The following is a 27033-nucleotide window of genomic DNA, read 5'->3' as shown; positions in this document are numbered from 1 at the left end:
GGTATTTTTGGCAAGCGCCTTAATGTCTGTCCTAATAAGAGACATCTGGACTCATAGCTGCTTCTACATTTAACAGCTGCAACATGTTGTTCTGGCTGAGGTTCGCAGAGCAAATGTCCCCTCACAGCAAGATACCCCTGGAAAATGGAAGAAAGTTTTAACAGCCTCTTTAACATATTTGCGCACTGACACTGAAAAGTAGTGATTTCCTGAAGGTAAACTGCAAGGCAAAATCTAATGTCCATAAACGAACATTTTTTTTCCCTCTGTTACATTAAAGGCATCAATGTATTTCACACTGGGAATGTATCTTTTTATCAATGCCTAATTTTCTAATTTCATCAGCAAATCTTTGTCCAGCTTGCACAGATCTTCAAATTTGTTGGCAAATTTCATTGCACGGTTTCCATGAAACATATTTATTAATATGATTGCTGATCTCAGAAAATGCCGTATTGGGAAAGTTCCCAGTAGTCAATTTAAGTTTTCTAAACTTACCATTTTTGGGGGGGCAGGGTCTCTCTATGTATCTCTGGCTCCTGGATGTTCTGGAACTTACTCTGTAAAACAGGCTGGCTTCAGAATCACAGAGATCCACCTGCCTCTGCCTCCTGGGTGCTGGGATCAAAGGTGTGAACTCTGGTGTGTGCCTGCCTCTTTTTTTTTTTTTTTTTTCTTTCCTTAAAGTCTGAAATTTCTCATTGGAAGTCAAAATTATCAGTTGTTTTTCTTGAATCGCAGGCTCATTTTATTCATTTAAAAAAAAATAAAATAAAACTGTCTTCCAATACCAATATCTGCGCAACTGATTCAGTTGTCACGCAAGCAAAACTGGCTTAGCACGAGGAAATGGTGGTTTCAATTAGACAGCTGCTCTAGTGCTCTACTTTGTAACGGCGGCTGCATTTCTGCACACTGTAGACATGGCTCCTATTTTCACATAAAATATTTTAAATTTTTTATTCAGTTTACAATTTTAACTGCTTCATCATGTCAGCCTCAAGGGAAACTGGTCTGTTCTTATAGCGCTGTGCTGCTGAAGCTGGTGAGCTGGCCAGACAAGATGGCTCAGTAGGTAAAGTGCTTGCCTTGCGTGTCTAACAGCCCGAGTTCAATCCCCAGGACCCATGGCTGAAGAACACAACCAATTTCCTAAGATTATCCTCCGTGTTCTATATGAGCATGTTCTATATGAGCATATGTTCTATATGGACATGCCAATCCATGTGTACACACATACACACACACTATAGAAATAGTAAATTTAAGAACTGCTATGGGTTGGTTCACAGCAAGGCTAATGCGGTGTTACCCATCGCTGTTTTGTGCCCTTCGTGCAAATGGGAGCATTGTGAGAAACACAAAACCTTGGTATTGATATGGAAAAATGTTGCATTCAACAGAGCCTGGGGAGGACCTCCGTGACTTTGAGAGACCAAAAGATTAAAAATCAGCTGTTAGTAATAAAATTTAATGCCTAAATTAGCTGGGTGAGGTCCAGTAATGCCCTGAGGGGAAGAACCGCCTTACTGCATTCTTTCCCCACCCACTAGAGATACAGTTGCTAGGAAACTGGCCCATCCCCCTAAGGAGGGACACCAGATCATTAATGGTCTGGGGACCTTCCTATAGCCAATCATTTCAAAATGTAGCATTTTGACCAGGCAGGAATCACCCCTGCCTTGGGCATGCTGGGAGGGACCAGAATCTTTAAATCACCCAACTAACCTGAGCACAGGGCTCTTGGCTCTCGCCTTGGTGGTGGGGGTGTGAGCCCGAGCTGCAGCTTGTAATTTGTAATAAAAAGATCCTCATGTGGTTTGCAACAGACTCGGCTCCTGGTGGTGGTCTTTTGGGGTATCGCGATTCAGGCACCACAACTTTAGGGATAGCTAAAGGACATTTTAAAATCCCCATCCCATTGTGAAATGAAGGGTTCTTTTCTTCATATTTTTGAGATGCCTTTTCAAAATATGCATTTTTCATAAAATATAAAGACTCAATTAAGAATTGCCAGCCAGCTGTAGATGCACATGACTTTAATCCCAGCATTTGGAAGACCAAAGCAGGAAGACCTTGGTATTTTGAGGCCAGCCTGGTCTCTACAGTAATGCTTTGTCTCAAGAAGAAATAAAGGCAAAAAAAAAAAAAAAAAAAAAGAAGAAAAAGAAGAAAGGAGGAGGAGGAAGAGAAGGAAGAAGTATGAAAAAGAAGAAAGAAGTAGAAGGAAGAAGAAGGAGGAGGAGGAGGAAAAAGAAGGAAGAGACACAGGAGTCACTTGAATGGTGGGGGTCTTAAAAATCATCTTTGAGCTCTGTGATTCACAGAACTCACAGGACTTAGAAATGCTGACATAAAACATAAAAGTGATTACATTTTATAATAGTGAAAAGATACAAATAAAAGTCAAAAAGAAAGGGGGGGCAGGGATGAAATCCATGAGAAACAGCAGGAGTATCCAGCTGTGTCACACAGGGAGGCACTTAATTCTCTTATCATCTCAAGTGACACCTTAAGGGTTGCCAGCCAGGAGAGCTCTCCTCAGTCTTGGGGTTCCGGGCTCTTACTGCAGAATCAGTCAGAGCTTGCATGACTAGCCTCAACTCTTAGACAATTCAGACTCCTCCGAGAGTAAAACAAGCTAATCGGTTACAGTCACATCATTGGCGTAAGCCACCTGAGCAAATAGGCATGCCAACCATTCCTGGCAGGCAGAATACCTCAAGCACTCAGAGTACGTACTATCCTCAAATGTCAGAGGTTTGACGCTCAGATCTGCTGCTGTCAGTACTACACTGATCAAACTGTCCCCCATCATGGAAAAAAAAAAGAAAGAAAGAAACAAGAAATGGAAAGACAATACAAACTACAATAGTGGAGAAAACTTTTATAGAGGTATTATTAATTATTTAATTAATAAAATTATTTAATTAATAAAATACCTAGAACCAGTGAAGCTGGTGAAACAACCAAGACAGTTCTGAGAAAAGCGCCTGTAACTATGAATCTTACGTTAAAGTTTTAGAAATATTTGAAATGAGTAACAGTGAAGCAGTTCAAGGTCCTGGAAAAACAAGAACATTCTAAACCCAAAAGCGGGAAATGACATAAAACAATAAGATCGGCACAGAAATTGATGAAATCAGCACTGGAAGGAGAATGCGTAGAATCAATCACATACAGCTCTGGTTCTGTATAAATGAGAGCCAGAGAGGTGGCTCGGGGGTCTCAGAGAGCAGAGGGGCACACAAGAGTCAGGGGGCTCAGGGAGCAGATGGACATAAAAGAGTCAGGGGGCTCAGGGAGCAGATGGACATACAAGAGTCGGGGGGCTCATGGGGCAAAGGGCACACAAGACTCATGACCTGAGTGTTACCTCCTGAGCCCACAAGTTGGCAGGAGAGCACGGACTCCCAAGTCACCCTCTGTCTTTCACATGTCACCCTCTGACCCCCAAGTGTCACCCTCCGACCTTCACATGTTATAGGAATGAAAGAAAGAAGACACACTCATTCAAATTGTATTTCTCAGCAGAAATAGTTATGATCGCTATATTCCAAATATTCTATGTGCCCCAACTATCTAAACCCACCGGTGCTTACTTTATAAAGGAAAAGGAAGGTCAATTTCTAATTTCACAGAGCATCCCTGTGTACTTTCAAGGTTTTGATTTTGCCTCTGACAGAGTTATTTCATTCTGTTAGAAAATTACAGCTTGGAGCTCATTAGAGACATAGCAGAATATTATGCCTTACACAATTTATTATTGAGCTTTCTCAGTTTTGTCCCCTCAATTTTTCTACTTTATTTCATGTTTGCTAGACACACCATGCTACAAAGAAGTAATGATTACAATTCTTAATTTGTTAATGCCATTAGAATAATTTTTAGAATCATCATTGACGACTGCTACATTTCACATTTGAATCATTTCTATAATCTAAAATTAGAAGTATATACAATTGACATTTCTCATTATGTTCATGAATGTAAAACTGTCACTTAAGACTACATGTTATAACATTCTTCCCAAGTTTACACAACTAGCAACTATTGGTGTTTCTAAATATTTTTACTTCTTAGGTTCAATAACATGAAAGATAGAAATTCACTTTACATTTAGAATAAATCTCCTGCCATAGACAATTTGTGGCAGCATTTAGAATACGCAAAGTAAAATACTCAGCAAAAGGTGAAAAACTCAATTATCCTTGATCTGTTTTGTCTAGAAAAAGCAAGGGGCAGTGAAAAGCTAAAGAATATGAGGGAGCCAGAGGGTTGACCCCATAAGAAGACCTATAGTGTCAACTAGCCGGGGCCCTTGGGGGCTCAAAGAGACTGAACCAACCAAAGAGCATGCATGGACTGGTCCTAGTTCCCTGCATGTAGGTAGCAGATGCACAGCTTGGTCTTCATGTGGATGCCCCAACAACTCGAGCAGGGGGTCTCTCTGACTCCGGTGCCTCCCTTTGGATCCTGTTCCCCTAACTGGGCTGCCTTGTCTGGCCTCAGTGGTAGAGGATGCGCTTATTCCTGCTATGACTTATGTGCCAGGGTGGTGGTGCCCATGGGGACCTCCCTCTTCTCTGAGGAGAAGGAGAGGGGAGAATGGGAAAGAGGTGTGCGAGAGGGGACTGGCAGGAGAAGAGGGGAGGCTGCAATCAGGATGTAAAGTGAATCAGTAAATAAATTTAAAATTAAAGAGAAGAATAGGAAGCAAGACTCCTTGAAATTCACAAGACTATACCCTCCCTGCAAAGACATGCTAAACAGATGAAACTGGGAAATACTATGTTGAATGAGGTAACCCTGATCCAGAAAGATAAACACTGTATGTTCTCTCTCATCTCTCATCTCATTCCTAAGTTTGAAATCTTCAAACATGAATATATAACCTGGAATAACTACAGAAACCAGAAAACCGAAACAGGATCATGAGAGAAGAGGAAGAAGACAGAGGTAATGTGAAGGGAGAGGTGGGGAAGGGGGCAGACTTTAGTGGGTGAAGGGGAAAGGAAATCAGCACAGAAGCATGAGGAGGAAGGATAGCTAAGTGATACTAAGACTGCTTGAAGAAGCCATTATGAAGGAATCTCATTATTTTAGTTCATACTCACTTAAAACTCCTGCATGAGACTTGAGAACCCTCCTTTGAGTCATCGGTCAGGGGAGTCCAAGGGGCTCCCCAAACAATACAGGCTGCTGCTGTTGTTTTCGCTGCCCCTCAGAAACAGAAGATGATTCCCTGTTGTTGAAGATACCGCACACTTTGGACACGGGACTCAAAACTCGAGCTGGAGCTGACTCAAAAGCCTTTTCCCTGGGGACTGGCCCACATTATACCTGGAACTACCGTACGAGCTGCCAAGGGAAGACAGTATTCACTCAGTTAGTTCTACTTAGCTGCCACGTTTATGAACCACAACAACGATCAGCATGGCAGGATGTCCCTGCAGCTACAACAGTGGCACCTCTATCTTGGAGGCAACCAATCGCTGCCCAATTGGACTTAAGGCCCCCTGAACACTAGGGAAAGTATACCTTGTACTGCAATCCTAGGCAACAGCCCTTGGCTAATAAGATTATAGATCTCAGAGGATGACCTACTCCTGTCATTTCCCTAAGCCAATATGACTCACAACCACATTCCAAATACTCACAGCCACAAGTAAATACAGGTTTCACTCCTCATCGAGAAGGTTTCTTTCTGCAGCAGGTGTAGAACATGACAGAAAGCCAAAACAGCCAAAATGCAGAGACTGACTGTGGGGCTCCCGGCCCCTCCTGATATATCTGCAGCATCCTTACACCCAAGGCTCGGGGAACATCACAGAAGAGGAGAGGAAAGGCAGAGGAAGGGAAAATCTGCTGCAAAACTGACTCTTCCAGACATGACAAGGTAACTATACTCAGGAAACCTCAATAATGCGGCTCCTTCCACAAGATCTAAAGGAGGACACGAGTTGACATGCCAATGTCGGTGGGGAAAATCACACAGGACCCCACCCCTGGATGAATAATTAGCCGTTAAAAACTTCTGAGAGAGAGCTAGTCTTCACCAGAAATGAACACCCTAAATGGTTACTCAATGCCAAGTGAGCAGCCCTGGGGGAGGGGAGGAATGTATGCAAGCAACGCGAAATGGACCCGACGGGTTGCAAAAACAACTAAAAAAGAGGCTATGGATAGTTGAAAGAGGTGGAAGGACACGAAAGGGGCTGGGGGAGAAGGGGAAGATAAAATTCTATTTTAATCTTAAAAAGTAAAAAATTTTAAATAAAAAAGTAAAAAAAAAAAAAAAATCAAATGAGCCATACAGAAAGACTTGAAAAACCATACGGCACCAGGCAAGGAAAAGGCATTAGTGACATAGAAGTGTTGACACATTTTATCGTTTAATTGTTCAATATTAGAAAAACAGAACACAATTTCTTGAAATTGTGAAACTGAAGCAGTCCTATTTTTTTAATTCAACTTTTTTTAAAAAGTGGTGGAGACTATATAACAGTCTGACATTGGAATTAAGTTTCTAATAACTTATGTTTTGTTGGCGTGCCTGTCTCTGTACTGACTCCCACAGCGCACGGGCTCCTCCACTGGACACGCTTGATAACTTGAAGATATTTATAAACACGCAATGATAAATCACTGAAAACTCGTAATGTGGAGACGGCGTAGCACAGCTTGTGCTTTAAAAGTTCCAGCTACTGTTTGAAGAACGGCACAGGAAGAAGCCAAAGAGGCCACCAGAAGACAGATTATTGAGATGACAAAGCCAGCAGTTTAAGGCTCTACACATAGAAAAAAATGATACTTTTTCTATGATTAGATCTGTGACATACACACATACACGTGTGTACAGCTATCGAGAGAAAACCTGCTGACCCTATGTTTGTTGTCTGTGTATATGTAGTTTTGTGGCTGACCAGTCTGCATTGAACATTCATTAAGGGGGCTCATCCCGAGGAAAGAATAATTCTCCTTCACCAGCAATCGACAGTTGTCTTTGGTTCTTTGTCTTAGGGTTGGGACCCCATGAAAGTTTCCTTGTTACATGCTTATTAATGTTGCCTTTGCTCTGGGCTTGACTGTGCAGCCATTTCTGGGAAAGACTGCTTCCCAGCACTTTCTTGTATTCTGGCTCTTACAATCTTTTGTCGTCCCCCCCCACCACCACTTCTGCCATGTTCCCCGAGCCAAAGATACAGGGGCTGTGTTACAGGCCCCCCACGATTTGTTGCTCTGTGCATCGTGTCCAGTTGTTCTTCATGTGGTCTCCATCGCTGTAAAGAAAGGCTTCTTCAAAAAGGGATGATAGATACACTTAGATCTAAGAATAAAACTTAGAATGAAGAAATGACCCTGGTCTAGAAAAGTAGCAGCAGTGGCTTCCTTTCAAATCTCTGGTCTCACTATCCCCAGGAGGTAGGCTAGGTTTTTAGTAGCAGGAATGACTCCCCTCCTGTTGAGTGGGCCTCAAGTCCAATTGACATGTGAGTGCCGCTTCTTGCACCTTTCTGCGCATCTTTCCATGCTGGTAATCGTTGAGGTCCACAGGTATTGCAGATAGGTAGGGCTATTTGTCTTCTTCCCTCTCTTGGCAGCCTACACTGTATTTTCTGGAACTGTGAAATCTATATGACAGAGAGGAGGCTTTCAAGTCAGATCAGGGCCTAGTCATCCAAGTCTTTATCTTAAGACTGTGCAGTGTTTTCATCAATAAGGACCTACCCTCAACTGCTCAGAGGTCACCAAAGGCTACGTGGATAATCTATATCATTATTGGGTAACCCTGGCCAAACATTCAAAAAGAGGTTCTTGGTGTCTGATGCTTGGGTTTCTGATAGTCTATGTTCTTGTAGAGATCGTTGTCAGCATTCCCAAATGGGAAACAGAATGGTGGGGAGGGGGCAATGCAGAAGAAGAATAAGAGACAAATACTCTCAAAATTGTTTGATAAACACTCAGAGATCATATTATTTTATATCCACCTGAAACGAAACACTATATATGTAGGTGTATATATACACATAAAAGGAAGTTAAACAAAGCTTCTATTTTTACCTCTCCTGGGGAAAATACTGTAAATGCTACATCAGACCACATTTAAAATCCAATGGCCTCAGCTTGAATATGTTTATGTTTTATAATTTTTCTGATATTATTCATCCAACCACTAATTTGACAATTTTCTCAGAGCTTCTGTAAAGGTTCTTATTGAGCCTTTCTTAATTCTTACTGAAAATATTAGTGGCTAAAGCTAACCATGTGATACAGAGATCCTACTCCAGCTCGATAAAAACTTGACAGTAAAAAAGAAACTAAACTGTCTCCCCTTGTAAGAAATACTGAAGAATATATTACATTTTTTTAAAAATCTCTCTTTGATTTATCAAGTCATAAATAATAATGAAATTATGTTGTTTCCAGGAAAACAAGTGGAACTAGGGATCATGTTAAGTAAAATAAACCAGACTCAGAAAGACAGTATCATGTTCTTTCTCATGTAAAAATCTAGATTTCATAAATAAATAAGGCTTGAAAGTAGAAAAGAGACTATTTGGGAAGAAGAATCAAACAGGAAGAGTGGGCAAGAGAAGTTAACAAATGGAAAATGAAAATGTCATAATTAAGCCCATTAGTTTATACATTGAATATTTTAAAAAAAATAAAATAAAGAGGCTAGAAAGATATCTCAGGGCTTAAAAATACATACTACTCTTGGAAGGACCCAAGTTTAGTTACCAGCACCCATAGGTGGTGGTTCACATGAGCCTTTAACTTCAGCTCCAAGGAATCCAACACCCTCTCCTCGTCTCCATTAAAGGCGTCAGCAACAAATGAGAATTACAGTTTATCAGAATTAAAAATTGTGCTTGTAAGGGCGTCGTTAAGGAAGTAAAGTTATTACAGTCTGTTTTCTGTTGGGGTGATGAACACCATAACTAAAAGCAGCTTGGGGAAGAAAAGATTGTTTTCAGCTGACAGGCTACTGCCCATTATCTAGGCATGGCCGAGAAGGAGCTCAAACAGGGCAGGAACCAAAAGAAATACAAACTGAAATCAATGAGATGCCAGTTCATCCTGGTATTAGACAACTATTATCAAAACAAATAACACAAGTCACTGAGTAGACACGGAAATTGACCCTCTCAGATATTGTTCATGGGCACACAGAATGATGCCATCACTTTGCAAAACAACTTAGAAGCTTCCTCAAAATAGTATGCATAAAGTTAGCATAAGACCTAGCAATTTCATTATTAGTTATCTATATACAAAATTATGAAAAATTACACCCTCATGTACATAAACTATAGCAGACTGTCAAAGCCCTAACAAAAAAACCCATATCACCATCACCTCGGGAAGGGATAAACAAATGTCGTATATCCATAAAATAGAATATCACCTGTCAATAAAAATGACTGACGAGCTGACACATACCAGAACGGATCCTGAAAGCATTGTACTAAGCGGAAGAATCTAGACAATAAAAATTGTGTGCTGCATGGTTAATTTGCAGAGAGTGTTCAAAACAAGAAGCCTACAGAGATGAAAAGCAGATCATAGGTTTTCCCGCCCTAGGAGGGTGGAAGGGAAAGGGAGGAGATGACTAGTAATGAGTATTGGAGGAGAAAATGTTCCGAACATATTTTGGTGATAGTCAACACAGTTTTGCAAATACACTAAATGAGATCTGTGCTGTGTGAGTTAAATGTCAACAAAGGTTTTTAACAGGATAGCCACAACAGTGCTTGTGACACCAAAAGTCTGGAATAATCTGAATATCTAGCTACAGCGAGACACATGCATAGCTTTGCACACTTAGGCTCTGCAATGTCCACAGCAATGAAAATAAAGAGCATCAAAAGTGCATTGTTGAATAGTGGAAGAAACTCCTGAAGTTCAAAAATGATCCCTCTTAGGTAAAAGAAAATGAAATAATTCTTTCTTGACTTGATTTTTCACTCAAAGGAAGAAAAATCAAAGTTATAATTAACAATTTTTGATCTTAGGAAGTTTTAAATTTTTGGCATTCATAACAATATGGCTGTGAGAAAAGGGTTAATATGTTCTCCAGAAAGAGCTGTCATTGATATTTTTAATCTATATCTTGCTCTTTATTTTACCCAAGCCTTTTTCAAAGAAGCATTAAGCAGGAAAACAAATCTCTTAATGTCTGAAATACAAGCACAGACAGGTGAATAAATTCTAAACACTATAAAACATCTATTAAATGCCACAGGGGTGATCAAAGGGTAAATCCATATCCTATCCCAGCGTGAAAGACTGGCAGGCTGAGCGCAACCGAGGATAGCAATGCTTCTATTCCAAATTGCCATGAAAGACTTCAGAGAGTCCCCTGATACTTCAAGACCTCTGTCAGAACAGAATCAGGTTACAAAAAAAAAAGAAAGAAAAACCTTTGAACTCTTCTGTTTTTATTTTCCCTTTTATTTTCCCTTTTCCCTTTTCAGAATTTTCTGAGCAGATATTTAAAGTCTAAATGAAAACAAAGATGTAAGACTCCCACTTCTGAGTTTATCGGGCAGTTTGCCAATGTTTTGTGGCTTTGTTTCTAAAAGGGGTGATTAAAGGCATCAGTGGGTTCCTGAGTCCCCCAGACAGTAGATCCTGTTCAATAACGCTTCAATATTTGTCTGTGTTAAAAGTCACTCCCAGGAATTTTGAAGAAATTACTGAATTGGCTTCTTAAGTGTCCCAGGTCTAGTTTTACATGGTAAAGTCAGATAGCAATTAATGTAAAGCACCTAATTAGCAACATCAGAATGGCACCAAACTAGACCAAGCTCAGAGTACGTGATAAGAAGACAAAGACCCTGAAATAAACAAAGCAGCTGTGTTTTTATCTACCAAGCAAAGCTGGAATCACACCTCACTGTGGACTCCCAAAAAGAGTTGAACGCAAAATAAATAACCAGAATTCTCTATGTCAATCATGTTTATTTCTTACAGAAAAAAGCGAGAAATTGCAGAATAAGAGATCTCATTCCTAAGGTTATGTGGCTGTAAAAGAAACTTTTATTTACCTGGTTCAATTGTTATCTCAGAGGCTTACCGCCTCCTTCTGCTAACTTAGGCCCAGTCCTGGAAGCTTCTAGCCTCCGCACGATCTAATCCAGACCTAGATAATTTTCAGCCTCTGAGACTTACTGCTTAATAAGCTTACCCTTTCTACATCTTTCTGAGCTCAGAGTTGGCTGGGTCACTTAGCTGTTCCCCCTCAACTTACTCTCCCAGCTAACTTATTCAGTCTGGCTTTTCTCTCAGCCTCTGAATTGCTCTGCTTGGCCTCTAACTCGAGCAATCTGCTCTAATCTTCTGGCTCCTTTCTCATTCTCTGGATCATTCAGTCTTCATCTGTGTCCTCTCTCTCTCTATTACTGTCCCAGTAAAACTGCCTCCTCTTTTCCTCTCTTCCTTTCTTCCTCTCTTCCTCACTCTCCCTTCCTTTCTTTCCCTCCCTCTCTCTCCCCCTCTCCCTCCCTCTGCATTGTCCCTTAAGGAGCTCCCCTTTCCTCTCTCTTCTCCTGAGAGTTAGGCATACCCTATTCTGTCAAGCCTTTCTCTGATCAGTCACCTTTCCTGACACTCAATTAGATATCACTTTCAAACATGGGTGCTTCCTTCTACAAACTAACTTTACTTTCATTGTTTGGGATTAAAGGCATGTATAACTACGCCTGGATCTAAGCTTTTCATTACCTGAAACTTGCTCTATATCGGCTGGCCTTGAACTCAGATCTACTTTCCTCTGTCTCCTGAATTAAAGGCGTGTTTGTATTCCAACAGTATCACACAGATCTAGAAGGTCTTTGGATGTGATCTATTGCCAGAACAGCCATGTTCTGAATTAAAATTCTTCTCATGTAGTAATATTTTTCTTTGGGTACATGAACACAATCTAACTGAGTTTCATTTTATTAAAAGGTTTTAAGATTTGTATAAAAATTGAAACTAATAATTTAAAAATTGTCAAGCTTCAGATTTCTCTATTTCTCCAACATAGTATCATATATCAAAAACACTTAGCATGGCCAAACATACTGGAGCATTTTTTTAATCCTAGCACTACAGAGGCAGAGGCAGAGATAGGTGGACCTCTGAATTTAAGGCCAACCAGGTCTACAGGGCAAGTTCCAGGACAACCAGGGCTACACAGTGAAGACAGTATCATGGGGGGAAAAAGCCACTTAGCTTGAAGGAAAGATTTAGCTTTGCAAGACAATCTGATGATTGTTGTTATTTAGAAAACAGTTATGGACTTCAAATAAGTCTTAGAAGTCACTTTATTCTCCTTAATGGTTATCTCACAGCTCTTAAATTTCTTTAAAGGTAGATTTTTATAGATGTTACTTCTCATACGTGCATACAAACGGAACCCGCGTGAATTACCGAGTATGAAATTAGGGTGTAGAGATGGTGGTTGGCCACAGTAGTCACTGTGGTGTTCACCCAGACCAGGTTCCTCTCCAGCTGTGCATAACAAAAAGAAGGCTTCCTCCTCTTGCTGGATTTCTTCTGCCTTCAGCTGATTTATTCTTCCTTAGCTTTCTTGCAACATATCCCTAGGGCTGGAGAGATGGCTCAGATAATAAGGTCCCTGCTGTACAAAGACTTGAGTTCAAATCTCAAGTGCCTATGTAAAAGGCCAGGTGACACCTGCAAACCCAATGTTAGGGAAGTGGAGACAGGAGGATCCCCAGAGACTTGCTGCTCAACCAGTCTAGCTGAATCAGTGAGCACCAGGTTCAATGAGAAACTCTGCCTCAAAAAACAAGGCGGAGAGTAATTGAGAAAGATATCCCACACTGATATCTGGCCTTTACAGTCATACACACACACACACACAGAGAGAGAGAGAGAGAGAGAGAGAGAGAGAGAGAGAGAGAGAGAGAGAACAAAAAGAAAAAAAATTTACAAATACCTCTCTTCTGGCTAATAAAAAATATTGATGAACAAAATTATCCTAGATTCCTAATCTATTTTGAGAGAATGTGTATTAAGCATTAAACACTAAATATCAATATCCTTTTGGGTTTCTTTCAAAGGTTGAAAAATTGTGCAAGGCTGAATGATTTATCAATACAGCAATTTATGTTCTTTATTCTCTCATCCATAGGTGTCAGCCCCACTGAAATTACTAATGTACCTTTTCCTTTTCTTTGTCGCAAGTGCTGTTGTGTCTAAATACAAAATATACAATAATATACACTTCTTGGGAAACACCTGCTTACAGTGGAAATTTTGGTCTTGTCGTGTGGATATGTTTTTGTTGTGGGAATGTGGACTGCTTTGTCCATAGCTGATAGCAGCCTGGGGAGAGGGAGCTTGTCTTGGGTGTGGCTTTGCCCAGCTGAAAAAATCTTTGTGTGGACTTTAAGAAGGAGCCCACAGACAGAGAGAGATCGCTTTGCATCACAACACTTTGGGTCACAATGCTTTGCATTGCTTCGCTCCTAGAGAGGAAAGCTGCAGAGGACTGTTCCTGTCACTTCTGCTGGACCTGCTGCTGCTGTTGCTGGACCTTGTTGCTGCTTTTGCTATTGCTGGATTTCTGGTTTGCTGTCTGACTGAACTGCTGACATCCTGACCACAAAGAATGGAATCACCCTGAGGAACTACTTCTAAAATGGTCCACATGCCAAGTCCCTGTTAACCTTCCTTCTCCCCTACCTGGTGTTGGAGTGTTGGAAGAGACTGGGGTGGAAAAGGGAGAAATAGACATTAGGAACCCCAAATAAAGTAGGTTTTTAAAAAGTCAAAGCCTATATCTACTCCTTTGTGGTCAAAAATTTAGTCATAGAAGGGATCATTAAGTCATCCCAGAGAAAAAGAGGTGGGGGGTGCTTGGGAACTGAGGTTAACAGTGTTACAGTTTGAATGTGAAATGTCCCATTCTCCCCACAAGCACAAACCTTGCCAGATTCATCTGTCTGAACACTTAGACCCCAGCTGGTTGCATTTTGGAGGCTGCGGAACCCTTTGCACTGGAGACTCACCTGACAGAGACAGAGCCCAGTGTCAATCTGACCCCAGCCCTGCTTCCAAACTCAGCTGTTTTCTGGTCAGTGCTGCAGCCACAGACCAACCCACAATGGCCGCTACACCTTCCCCATCGCAGTGGAGTGCTGGCGTACTTTTTTAAAAGCTCTTTTATTTACATTTCTTTTATCTTTCTCTCTCTATTCCACCCCAGTTCCTTTCAATACCCCAACACCAGGTAGGAGAGAGAAAGGGTTAGTGGGAGAGGGGTCACAGTTCTCTTTCTTAGCTGCTTCCTGTTGGTTAGGGTCTTCGGGTTCCTTGGAGCCGGTCCAATCCTCGTTTCAGGAGATCTCCAACTTGTCTCACAGCAGCAACTAGCAGCAGCAAGGGGGAAGCAGCAGCCGCCTTGTTCTTTCTCTTAGAGCTCCCACTCTGGCCTCTGGCATTTTATTCTCTCTCCAGAGTCCTCAGATTTTAACTATCTGCAGCTGACAAAGAGCTCCTCTCAGAGCCTGCATGAGGCAAATAGTCCGCGGCTGTGGACCATCTGAATCAGCCCCACATCCCACACCTGGGACCAAAACAAAACCATGTTTATATCCACAACAGTGGAGTGTGTACTCTGTTCAGGAACCCAAAATCAATCCTTTCTTCTTTCTTTCCCTCCCTCATTCCTTTCGCCTTCCTTCTTTTGTTCCTCTGCTGGCTATGTGACCCCAACAATGACAAAAGATGGTGCAGATTGCTCCTGAAGAATACCCTTCAGCCCAGTTTGACTGCAAGGTTAGGAGAACTAAGCCAAACCCACAGCTACACTGACCCACAGAAACCGTAAGCTATCAAATGTCTGCATTTCAAGCTGCTAAACTTGATCACAATTTTTTAATTTTAATTATATCATGGGCTGTGGTGTAGGTGTGGAGGTCAAAGGAGAGGTTCAATGAACCGGTTCTCACCCTCCACTATGAGGGTTCTGTTAGGTCTGAGGAAGTGTCCAAGCTCTCCAAAAGAACAGACCTGCTATGTCCAGGATCACAGCCTGGGCTCAGCTTGGGCTGGACACTAACAGGAAAAACAGAAGGACTGCTGGCAGATACTTTCAGCACCCTTCTTTCTTCAGCCAGGAAGAGCTGCTTGCCCATCTGGCTCTGGATGGACCTATGATGCCTACAAAGCTGTTGCTAGCCTCCGAGCTCCTCTGCTCCCTCCCCAGGATTCCCTCCCCAACCCTGCAGCTACAGGTTTTTCTTTGTAACCCAGAAGAGCTTCAGCTCTTCTCTATCTACAATAAAAAACCTTCTTTTCTCTTGGATGGATGTAGTGGCTCAGGCCTCTAATCCCAGCACTTAGGAGAGAGAGGCAGAAGGATTTCTATGAATTTAAGGCCGGCCTTAAGGTCTACAGAGTGAGTTCAAGAATAGCCAGAGCTATATAGTGAGATGCTTTCTCAAAACCAAAACAAAACCACCTTTACTCCCATGGATCGATCAGTTCTATGGCTTCTCTGAGCCTTTGCTTACAGGTTCCAGAGATGGATTCTGGTCCTCGTGCTTGGTAGCAAGCATCTTTGCCTGCTAAACCATCTTGTTGGCAACTTTTTACTACAACAGAAAACAATGGCTTAGAAAATAAATGAGATCTTCAAACGGAGTTTATAATCCAGTAGGCAGAGATGGATAATAAACACAGGTTTCTATAATTTTACACAATTTCACTGCTACAGGGAGAGGAAAAGCCAGTTAAGGAGCTTGGGAGCAGCCGTTTAAATGAGTAGGAGAGGAAGGCGTCTCTGACAAGACTTGAGTGAAGTATTAATGACATTTATGGGAAAAGGCAAGTGGCTTACACTAAATTAAAAGTAGATAATGAAATTCCAACCACCTTCTGTTAACCCAAGCACTAAACCAACGAAGTTTACAACATTATAAAACAATGCTATTCTCTTCGATGGTTTTTTACTTTAAAAAAAAAAATGGGTTTTTTATTAAACACTTCATCGCGCTGTTATTATTACACGTATAAACAAGGACATACTTTCAAAGTTTTGTGTACCAACAGGGATAATGCACATGAAGCCTACTGTAGCCTCAGTAAAGTTTAAAGATATAACAAGGTCCTGAGACCAGTGAATGAGAGATGCAGACGTGAGGCACTGTGGGATACGGGCTGTGGGTGGATCTCACTCTGGGCTGAAAGCCACAAAATTTGTTGAATAATTTTTTAAGCAGAAAAAGACGAGACCCAGTTTAAGTATTTAAGAAATTTACTCGGGGTTCTATAAGAAGAACAGACAGACTGAGAAGGAGGGAAACGGGCCCATCTGTCAGCTTATTATCGTCACCCACCCACAGAAGCGTTCGCTTTATCTGGGTGTATTTGTTTGGGTTTTGTAGTACTGGAAATCAAGCCGGAGGCCTCACACAGCAAGCAAATACATAATACTACCACTAAACCCCACCCCCAGCCCTCACAGAGGCTTTCCCAAATTCTTCAGGAGTGTGATCTTGAAACTGAGAGTGGAACCCTTCACAGTAGAAATAAAAAGAAAAAAAAAAAAACCCAAGGGAAAATTACCTTTCCATTACGCAGCTAAAGAACTTCTAATATTGCGTTCATTTAAAAGTCAGGGTCAAATGGCTCCTGTAACCGGCAAAGCAGCGTTCGATGCTCCTTTCGCTTGTTTGTAGACCTTGGTAGTTTCCCTCGGCCTGGACACTGCATGCTATAGGCCTTACCTAGGCACGCCATACAATTCATAAGCAACATACTATGCTGATAACATCTACGGGATGGAACAGTCAGGAAACAGCCGCGGCTGCTGCACCGGGCGCTGCTTTCGCCATTAGGAAATTCACCTGTCCGTACCTGCAGGCATCACTCCCCGCTCCTTATAAGCAGCGGCGTTCAAAGTGAGCCGGTGGCTCTCGCAATGCACACTGTAAAAATAGGGAACTGAGCAAGTCCCAAACACCTTCTAATTGTAGCACTGTTTTATGAACTATGGGGTATTTTCTTTTCTTTTCTTTTTTTTCTTCTTTTTTAAATTTATTATTATTTATTACAATTTATTCACTTTGCGTGCCAGCTGTAGCCCCCTCCCTCATCTCCTCTGGGTCCTGCCCTCCCTCTCTCTTTTCCCCTATGTCCCTCCTCTAGTCTACTGAGAGGGGAGGTCCTCCTACTCTATCCTAGCCTATCAGGTCTCATCAGCACTGCCTGGATCCTCTTTCTTTGTGGCCTAGTAAGACCCCACAAGGGGGAGGTGATCAATGAGCAGGCAACTGAGTTCGTTCCAGAGACTGCCCCCTCTCCGCTCCCCTTAAGGAGCTGGATGAAGCCTGGGCTGCCTATGGGCTTCATCTGAGCAGGAGGTCTAGATCCTATCCATGTATGGTCCTTGGTTGAGTCATCAGTCTGGGCCTTAGGCCCAGATATTTTGGCTTTGTTGTTCTCCTTGTGGAGCTCCTGTCCCGTCCAGGTCTTTCTCTCTCCCCTCTCTTTCATAAGATTCCCTGCACTCTGCCCAAAGTTTTGCTATGAGTCTCTGTATCTGCTTCCATACCCTCCTGGGTAGAGTCTTTCAGAAGCCCTCTGCAGTAGACTCCTGTCCTGCTCCCTGTCTTTGCCCATTTCTGATGTCTATCCTGTTTGCCTTTCTAAATGAGGATTCAGCGCCTTCCCTAGGGTCTTCCTTGTTGTTTAGCTTCTTTAGGACTAAAGGTTTTAGCATGTTTATCTTATATGTCTATATCCATTTATAAGTGAGTCTATACCATGTGTATCTTTCTGCCTCTGGGTTTCCTCACTCAGGATGATCTTTTCTAGTTCCATTCAAGTCTTAGATTAGGGATACAAGGCACTTACCTAAACATAGTAAAGGCAATATTCAGCAAGCCTATAGCCAACATCAAACTAAATCAATCCCACTGAAATTAGGGACAAGACAAGGCTGCCCACTCTCTCTCTATCTCTTCAACACGGTACTTGAAGTCCTACCTAGATCAATAAGAGAACTAAAGGAGATCCAGAGGATACAAATCAGAAAGGAAGAAGTCAAAGTACCACTATTTGTAGATGATACGATAATATACATGAGTGACCAGAGAACACCTTCAGCCCATAAACGCCTTCAGCAAAGTGGCTGTATTTTATTTTCTCGCTAAGTATCTACCCGTGAAAACAATACAATCTTGAGAAAAACCGAATTGCTGTGGGTGTGTTTCAAATATCTTCACCCCAAACTTGTCTGCCCAAACTAAGGAGTATTTAAGGTTGTCCCTGGCTAAAAAGTTTCAGCTTAATTTTCCTGCCATCCCCAGCACCTCAGAAAATATGTCTAGCTTGCTAAGAAAGATAAAAATAGTGCCTTTCTACCCCTACAGATGCTGGCCTTGCCATTCTCCTATGCCGGGGCGTGCTAACCTCATGCATCCTAAACATGAATGTCGCATCTTCCTCACTCACTACCCTCAGTTGTTCTCCTTGCTACTAGGAATGTAAGCGGGGAGAAGAGAAAAAATATATATATAATGATTTTACTTTTTCTAAGTATGAAAAAAAATTACATGCCATTAAGGAATAAAACATGATGGCATAAAACAGAGGTAGGTGGTAGCTGCCGGGGCTGGGAGAATCATTCTTCGAGTGCGTGGCCATTGGTCCCTTTCCCATGCTCCAGGGAATGTAACTGGACTTAGCGCAATAGCCAAAAAAGGAAAGATGAACTTAGGAGAAGGACATGATGGGGGTGCATGTGGAGGAAGGTGGGGGATGGAGGATACATATGTCGAGAATCCTCAAGAAGGAAAAACCTTCTTTAAATCTACCGGCAGTTTGCTATGGTAGAGCCAGGTGGAGCTTACAGAGAACTGTTATTCCAAATTTCTCGTCTCTGTCTCCAACACTAAAACTAAATGGAAGGAAGATTTGATATTCAGAATTCTTCTTAGCCAGCAGGCAGCTTCAATGCAGCTATTCACCAGTGGCAGGAGGGAAATTCTTTTTCTAGCCGTGAGACCGAAAGGGTGGAAAAATACAAACACACCTGAAAGGAAGGCATGTAGCCAGCACTGTGAGTGAAAGTGCGGGGCTTTACAGCATTCTTCGTGAGCTAACGGAAGTGTCCTGAGCACAGTTTAAATGTCTGAAATAGAGCTTGATTTTCAAAAACTCATCTTCATGCAGATTTTCAAAACCGCCTTTAAAGTCAAGCACACCAGGCTTATTAAACCATTTGCACCATAGCTAGACCAGGGGAACCCCAGCTTAATCTCCTTCTATTTCTCTCCACCTCTTATCTTTTTCCTGTCATTGAAATCACCATGCTCTGGAGGCCTCACCGTCTTGCTCTGTAGGTGGCCCTTGCCATACGAAGCAGGAAGGTCTCAAAGGAAGCAGTAATAGTAATGCCAGGGCTGACCTTAAGTTGCTGCAGCTGGCAGTGTCACGAGACTTTGAAATTTCCAAAAGGTCTCCCTAAACTCTCCCAAGGCTTTGCTTTCCAGCTTCTGTTTCATATCGGCAATTTCCATAGTTTCCACTCTGACCCAAGATGGTAGATACTTTTGCTTGATGATGGATATCATCTCAAAGTTTAGGTGAGTGATACAAAGATAAGGCAGTAAGAGTTGTGAGCCAAGCACACTACTGAGAGACTGCAGGGCCCACATTAAGCCATCTACCATGAACTCATGTGGGGCAAATGAGCCAAGTATGGACGAAGGAGTGAGTGTTCACTAACGGAACAAAATAAATCCTCCCGCCAGAACAGGAACCATACAAAGTCTTGAGGCAAAGCAAGTAAGGGGACACAAGGACAGCCTAATGCTACCCCACCAAGGGCAAATGAGGTGTAAGACCGAGAAATTTAGCTCTGAGACACCCGGAGGGCATTGTGTAACTCCTAGCAGTTACTACAAAGAATATAAACTTTATGTGCCATGCTCTGAGCTTGCCCGTAGCTCCCGAATCTTCGCTGTGGGTGGCCGCACTGGATGGTGGCCCTGATGGCGGTAGCCGGAATCCCCTTCTATGAAATACCCAGATCGTGTAGATTTCCTGGTAGAGTGTTTTAGTGTGGCTTACCTGGGTCGCAGTTCTGGTAGCAAGTCCAGTCTGATGGTGGAGGGAACTCATCGGCCTGATCAAAGAAATCTGGGTGAGAGAATTGATCAAGTTTGGATGGGGGGCTGGATGCATGGGAGTGAAGCAGAACCCTGGAGAACGGCACTAAGGGCCTGTAACTCAGACGGAACAGACCTCACGGTTAGAGCTCAGCCACCGTGAGTTTCTGAAGAAGGCTGAAGAGGTGACACCATTACCCATATGAAGGAGCATGGTGATGGCCAGGGGGAGTAAGCACTGATGTAAAAAACAGAGAGAGAAACGGCCTTAGCGATGAAGAGAAAGCCACAGGATGTAGATAGTTTGAAAGGAAGAGCTTCAAGGAAAAGATGTGCGAACAAGAGGCAGAATAAGAACCGTTGAGCTACTCGGGGCACAGGACACGGCAGGCAGCAATGTGCCCTCTCGGCACAGACTCGGTGGGATGTCGAGAGGCATACACTGGACTTCCCGGTGAGATGGTGGCGTGAAAGCTGTGTTGTAAGGAGTGGGCGATTATAGTTAGGAAGGGGGGGGACAGAACTATGCTGTCAGCTCTTCCTCCAACAAACGCCTTCCATCCCACCCGCTTCCTCTACCATCCGACTGAACCTGCTCCTGGGACTGTAGTCCATGCAGCCAATGCCGTAACAGCTGTGTTTTAGGGCAGGTGATGAAAACAAAAATGAGGAATAGTAGAGATGCGGGGGAGGTATGCACAAGTTCTGAACTGTGCTTTGGGGCCCACACAGCCACCAGCCACCAGCCACCAGCCACTTATAGAACCTACCACAACCCAGCAATCCAGGCTGGGTGGAGTTTGCCTTGGCCATCCACAGCTACAGAACGGCGTCAAGAAGATGGCACCCATAGAGGAAGTTGGGAGGTCACACGTGAAGAACAGGACTGTTAAAAAAAAAAAAAAAAATCAATGGAGTAGAGCTGAGACCAAAGAGACAAGGTGGCCGGACCCACCAAGGGAAAATTAGGCCAGTGATCTCATTTTCTTACATCTCTACCTAGCTCCTACAGCATGACAGCTATTCCATATCAGCCAGTAACGTCCTTACCTTCTGTCTCCATCCGGCTCTCCTCACTCTCCTATTCGTCTATAGAATATGGGCAGGAGAGTACATTGTTTTCTCGAAGGTGTGACCCACAGTACATTGGCCACACTTCAGTACATGGGCCCTCACCCGTGAGTAGATAGCCAGCATGAACTGGGCCTGGCGGGTTGTAGAAGAAGACAAAGATGAAGATTAAGATGAGGAAGAGGAAGGAGAGACACAAAGCTAGGAAGAGTAGAGTTGGGGATGGATCTGAAAGTAGTTCTCCAGGAAGGGGTATGATCAAGATACATTGTATGCACGTATGAAATTCTCAGACTGACTAAATAGCACTGATTCATTGAAAAGTTTCCTTTTCATTGTGGTCCTTAGCTTTACCCAAATGCAAGCGAGAATCTATGGGGAACAAGAGGATAATTCTTATTGCGATGGGGGTGTGGGAGGGAGAAAGTGAAGCCATTAAGCATAAACCACTTGCTGCTGTCGAAGAGTGTTGAGAACCAAATGATAGCTCAACAGACTGTAATCATTTTCTCCAGGCGGAGTAGACCTAAGAGAGAAAATGGATCTTACCTCCTCCACCCTGGCTCTGAAGAGGGTCACAAGCCAACAGAGGAAGACAAGACTGATTCCGACCATGAATCTCTTCAGAAAAGGAGCTCCAGGCACAAACGAGCTCTCCGTCTTTAGTAACAGGTGTTGGCTCTTTCACAAATATTTGGGAAGAAATGCAGGGCATTGCTCCAAACACTCCCCACTCCATCCCGCCCTCTCTCACTCCCATACCTGAGATATTATTTGCCCTCTAGAAGTTTCTCACCCACAGGGTGCCAATCACCTTATACCTGTGCCAAGCTTTGTGGAAAGACTCATTCCTCTCCCATTTTCAGCGCCGCTGTTCATTTGCCTCTAAACCAGTTTTCTCAACTGTTATCATTTTGTATCCAAACAAACTTTGTTTGCTGAGGGCTGGGGGATGGGAGGCACTGTCCAGTGCATAATAGGATTATGGTAACATCCCTGGCCTCTCCCCACTCTATGTCAAAACCTACTATAGTTGTGACGATCAAAACTGTAGATGGTAGCAAATGTTCCTTCAGGGGCAATGTACCCCATTCACAGTGAGCATCACAGCCAGATATGATCTGGAGCCTCAGCTCATTTGGAGAGAAATGATGTCTTTATGTCACATGCCCCCAATTAGGACTAAATTTCTAATGGATTATACGCTCTTCATTCCTTTCAGAAGCCTTCCTGGGTTATTACATGTCCTTTTCTTTATCGAGTTAGGGAACGGATCCTACCCAGGTTAAGTCATTTCATACATATGGCAATGCTGATTGGTGTCATTGATTCAAGAAAACAACCGAGTAACCAGAAACAATGTGCAAATGCTTTTGCTTTGAAACTGTCTGGTTTTCCCCAGAGACTGTAGTTTGGAAGTCTTGTCTGTTGACCCATGCCTATACTCCTAGCACCTATCATGGTGAAAAAGGAGGTTTGCAATTTGGAGGCGAGCCTGAGCTGCCTAACGAAATCCTTCCAAAAACACAGGGGTAAACCAGGTAGAGGTGGCCCCAACACCTTTAGTCCCAGCACCTGGGAGGCAGAAGCAGGTGGATCTCTGAGTTTGAGGCCAGCCTGGTCCACAGAGTAAGTTCTAGGACAGCCAGGACTACACAGAGAAACCCTGTCCTGGGGGGTGGGGAGAGGACAGGGGTGTGTTAGGGGAACATTTATGTATTTCTTTGAAATCCTACCTGTGGGTTGTTGTTTTTACACTCATAAGCGGTTGTGTTTGCTCCTATAGAGGTCAAAATACAACATTTGAGAGAATTTATCCTCTCTTTCCATTTTGTGGCTCCTAGGAGTGGAATTCAAGTAATTGGTTTGGTGGCAAGTGCCTTTACTTGCAGAGACATCTTGCTGGCTCTTTCTTTCCTGTTTTTTTTTTTTTTAATTAATTACAGTTTATTCATTTTGTATCCCAGCTGTAGCCCCCTCCTTCATCCCCTCCCAGTCTCACCTTCCTTCTTTCTTCTTCTCCTATGTCCCTTCCCCAAGTCCAATATAGGGGAGGGCCTCCTCCCCTTTCATCTAACCCTAGTCTATCAGGTCTCATCAGGACAGGCTTATCCCAGAAGCAGAAAGACACACATAGTATATGCTCACTTATAAGTGGATATTAGACATATAATATAGGATAATCATACTAAAATCTGTACACCTAAGGAAGCTAATCAAGAAGGAGAACCCTGGGTAAGATGCTCCATCTTCATTCAGAGAGGCAAATGGGACGGAATTGGAAGAGGGAGAAAACAGAGAACAGACCAGTAGCCTATCACAGAGGGCCTCTGAAAGACTCTACAGCAGTGTATCAAAATATATGCTGAGACTCATAGCCAAACTTTGGGCAGAGTGCAGAGAATCTTATGAAAGAAGGAGGAGATAGAAAGACCTGAAAGGGACAGGAGCTCCACAAGGAGAGCAACAGAACCAAGAAATCTGGGCACAGGGGTCTTTTCTGAGACTGATACTCCAACCAAGGACCATGCCTGGAGATAACCTAGAACCCCTGCCCAGATGTAGCCCATGGCAGCTCAGTCTCCAAGAGGGTCCCCCAGTAATAGGAACAGGGACTGTCTCTGACATGAACTCAGTGGCTGGCTCTTTGATCACCTCCACCTGAGGGAGCAGCAGCCTTACCAGGCCACAGAGGAAGACAATGAAGCCAGTCCTGTTTGTTTTTTAATTCATGTTTTGTCTGTTTGCTTTTCCTTGTTAGATAGAGTTCACAGTGGCTTTGAACTCTGGATCTTACTTCCTCCACCTTCTGAATACTAAGGTTGCAGCCATGTACCACCATGCCTGACTTAATTTATTGTTATTATCAGTGGGGGAGGGGGTGCGTGCGCACACACCCCGAGTGCACATATGCAGGGCACTTCCTAAACTTGGTGCTTCCTAGGGATGAGAGTTGAGGCATCAGGTCTGTGTAGGAGAGCTTTTAACACCTGCGCCACCGCAGCAGCCCCGATTTTATATTTTGTCTGGCAGATAACATTTGTATATATTCACCATGGCCACGTTTTTCTTAAATTCAAGCATACCCGGTGCATTGCTCAAATCAAAGCAATCAGAATGCCCATCGCCTTGCACTCTTCTCATTTCTTTATGGAAAGCACATTGAATGGCTTAATGAGTTGAGATGTAGAGTCAGTGGTTGGTGCTTGAGAGAGGAAACAGGATGGTCTCTCTCCATCTTCTTGTTCCTTCAAGGCCTGACACCATTTATCAAGGTCAGTCTGTCCTCATTCGAGCTTCCCAGGTGGCTCTTAGCTCAAGCTGCCTGTGATTATCTGCTTTTCAGCCCTCAGATAAGCACCTAGAAGAACTACTACTTAGATTTCTGGCCACAGTCTAGCTTAACCCATTTATTTAGTCCTTACTCTGAAAAAACCAAGCCAATAGCTCCCTTAAGGTTTTTATTTAAATACCCTCACCAACTCCTGTTAACTGTCCTTTCAAACTGTATAGTCTAACGTTGCCACTAAGTCTAGCATATGCTTAACTTGTTTTTCAAAAAGTGGGATGGGGGAGGAGGGGAGAAAAGCCAAAATTATCCCCACAAGGACTCAGGACACCCCTCGTTATACTGGGAACTAACAGTCCAAACACACAGTGAGCCCAGAGCTCTTGAGTTTCTGAGGCATTGCAGACAGAGCACTGATGTACTCACGGAGTAGATGACAGACAAGAGAAAAACCTCTCAGTCATCCTGTCCCCTCACCTGCAAGATGAGTTGTCACCCATCACCAGTGAACTTTTCCGTCATTGAAATGCATCACACGAAACTCAGTAACTGTGACCATAACTCTCGGTTTGTATTCATATTTAGCTGTCTTGAGAGTTTAACTGAAATTCTGTTAGTTGTTATAATTTAAAAACGAGTGTGATGCCACCTCTAAGAATATACATACTTGTACATTTGACTTGTTTGGAAGGATGGTATGGATAAGTGAAAGTGAGAATTGAACCCTGTGGGTATGATGGGACTGAATATGAGAGGAATTAATGAGTGTAGAAAAGCAAACAGGATACATCTGTTTTTAGGGCATAAAAAAAAAATAACTTAGGAACCTGGGGAGGAGTAGAGAAAAAAAAGATTCTTCTGCTGTTGCTTGTCTTCCACAGTAAATCGCTAATGCTTTCCGAGAAGAGGGATAAGCTGTCCAGTTCTTAGCAATTAATGGAACAGCAATTTGTTGACTTAAGAATACTGTCGATCACTGCCCTTCACAATAGCTCAAGAAAACGCTCCTAAAAAAGCTTGACACTCATCTCCGTTGCTCCTAGGCCATGTTAACTATGACTCAGATGAACTTGAGACGTTCCGAGGACTTACTGGAAACAGTCAAACATGATGTAATGGTGCTCACTCAGAACTCAATGGAGCGGAATGGGCGGCACGCCAGGGTGTGTGGTTCTCCAGGAACGTCTTGATGAATCTGCGGCATGCCGGCCTTTGGGGATGACCCTGGGGACAGGCAGCTGAGAGGAGGTGGTTTAGGCCATCTCCCTTCTTGTCCCTCTACTGTGAGAAAAGTAGCTCACAACAGATCCTGATCTGGCATCCTTAAACGGGAGCAGCATTTCCTGAGGGAATGCCCTTCTGGTCCCGTAAAGTCTTTAGGACTGTAAACTAGAATGACCCTCTATAGTAGGGTTCTCAACTTGTGGGTTGAGACCCCTTCAGGGAAATCAGTGGACCTTTTTACAGGGGTCCCACATCAGATATCTACATTACAATTCAGAATAGTATATGAAAAAATACAGCCATGAAGTAGCAACAAAATAGTTTTGTTTTGGGGATTACCACCTGAGGAACTGTGTTAAGGAGTCGCAGCTTTAGGAAGGTTCAGAACCACTGATCTACAGTAGTTAACCAACCACCAGCCTTCTTCAAGTTATCTATCTGATAACGGTAACACACACGTGCAACCCACATGCACACACACACACACACACACACACACACACACACAAACACGCAAGCACACACACTGAAATCACTTCACAACTGCAGCTTTTAACTCCAGGGACAAGACAAAACCAGGGCGCTAAGTGCCGGAAGCTATTGCGAGCTACCGAATCCACTTGTCTTCTGGTAATTCCTGATATTCTTAAATGCAATTCTGCTTATAATGATGCCAAACAATAATAGATTCTTATCCACTTAGACATTTGGGAAACATTGTACGTTCTTTTATAGTTATTTAGGGATTTCTCCTTACACTTAAAGAATTGAAAAACAGTAGAGAAACCATCAGCTCCCATGAAACATTTATTAATACTTTGCTGAATAAGATGAGTAAGTAGTGTGTGTGTGTGTGTGTGTGATGAGGAAGAAAACGCAGCTGTATGGGTCTAACTTTTTATCATTTGGTATGGCTCTGACAGCTCTTAGGTGCCGTTTCTATTTTAGATGCCACCCCGAACATACTTACTTCTTCGGTTTAAATACAGTTTATCTGTTCTGAAGCTAAATCCCTAAAGCTAAAGTCAAAACTTGAAGCACCTGGAGTGTTTAGAGGCGGGCCTTTGGAGAGGCGATCCGGACAGAGTGCAGGGAATCTTATGAAAGAAGGGGGAGATAGAAAGACCTGGAGGGGACAAGAGTTCCACAAGAAGAGCAACAGAACAAAAAAATCTGGGCTCAGGGGTCTTTTCTGAGACTGATACTCCAACCAAGGACCATTCATGGAGATAACCTAGAACCCTTGCCCAGATGTAGCCCATGGTAGCTCAGTATCCAAGGGGAACAGGGATTGTCTCTGACATAAACTCAGTG

General features: G+C 43.0%; 1 long non-coding RNA gene across 1 annotated transcript; it reads right to left on the bottom strand.

The window, feature by feature from the left end:
* Positions 1-21859, bottom strand: LOC132652139 (uncharacterized). The gene is made up of 5 exons (XR_009589622.1): positions 21756-21859; positions 20906-21021; positions 20098-20152; positions 499-560; positions 1-137 (listed from the first exon to the last, which is right to left on the bottom strand). It is a non-coding gene; the product is annotated as an uncharacterized LOC132652139 (long non-coding RNA).
* Between the last annotated feature and the right edge of the window lie 5174 nt (positions 21860-27033).

This window comes from Meriones unguiculatus, chromosome 2 (genome assembly GCF_030254825.1).
Source record: "Meriones unguiculatus strain TT.TT164.6M chromosome 2, Bangor_MerUng_6.1, whole genome shotgun sequence".
Taxonomy (NCBI): Eukaryota; Metazoa; Chordata; class Mammalia; order Rodentia; family Muridae; genus Meriones; species Meriones unguiculatus.
The sequence above is the reverse complement of the archived record's forward strand: the minus strand, read 5'-3'. Positions and strand labels throughout refer to the sequence as shown.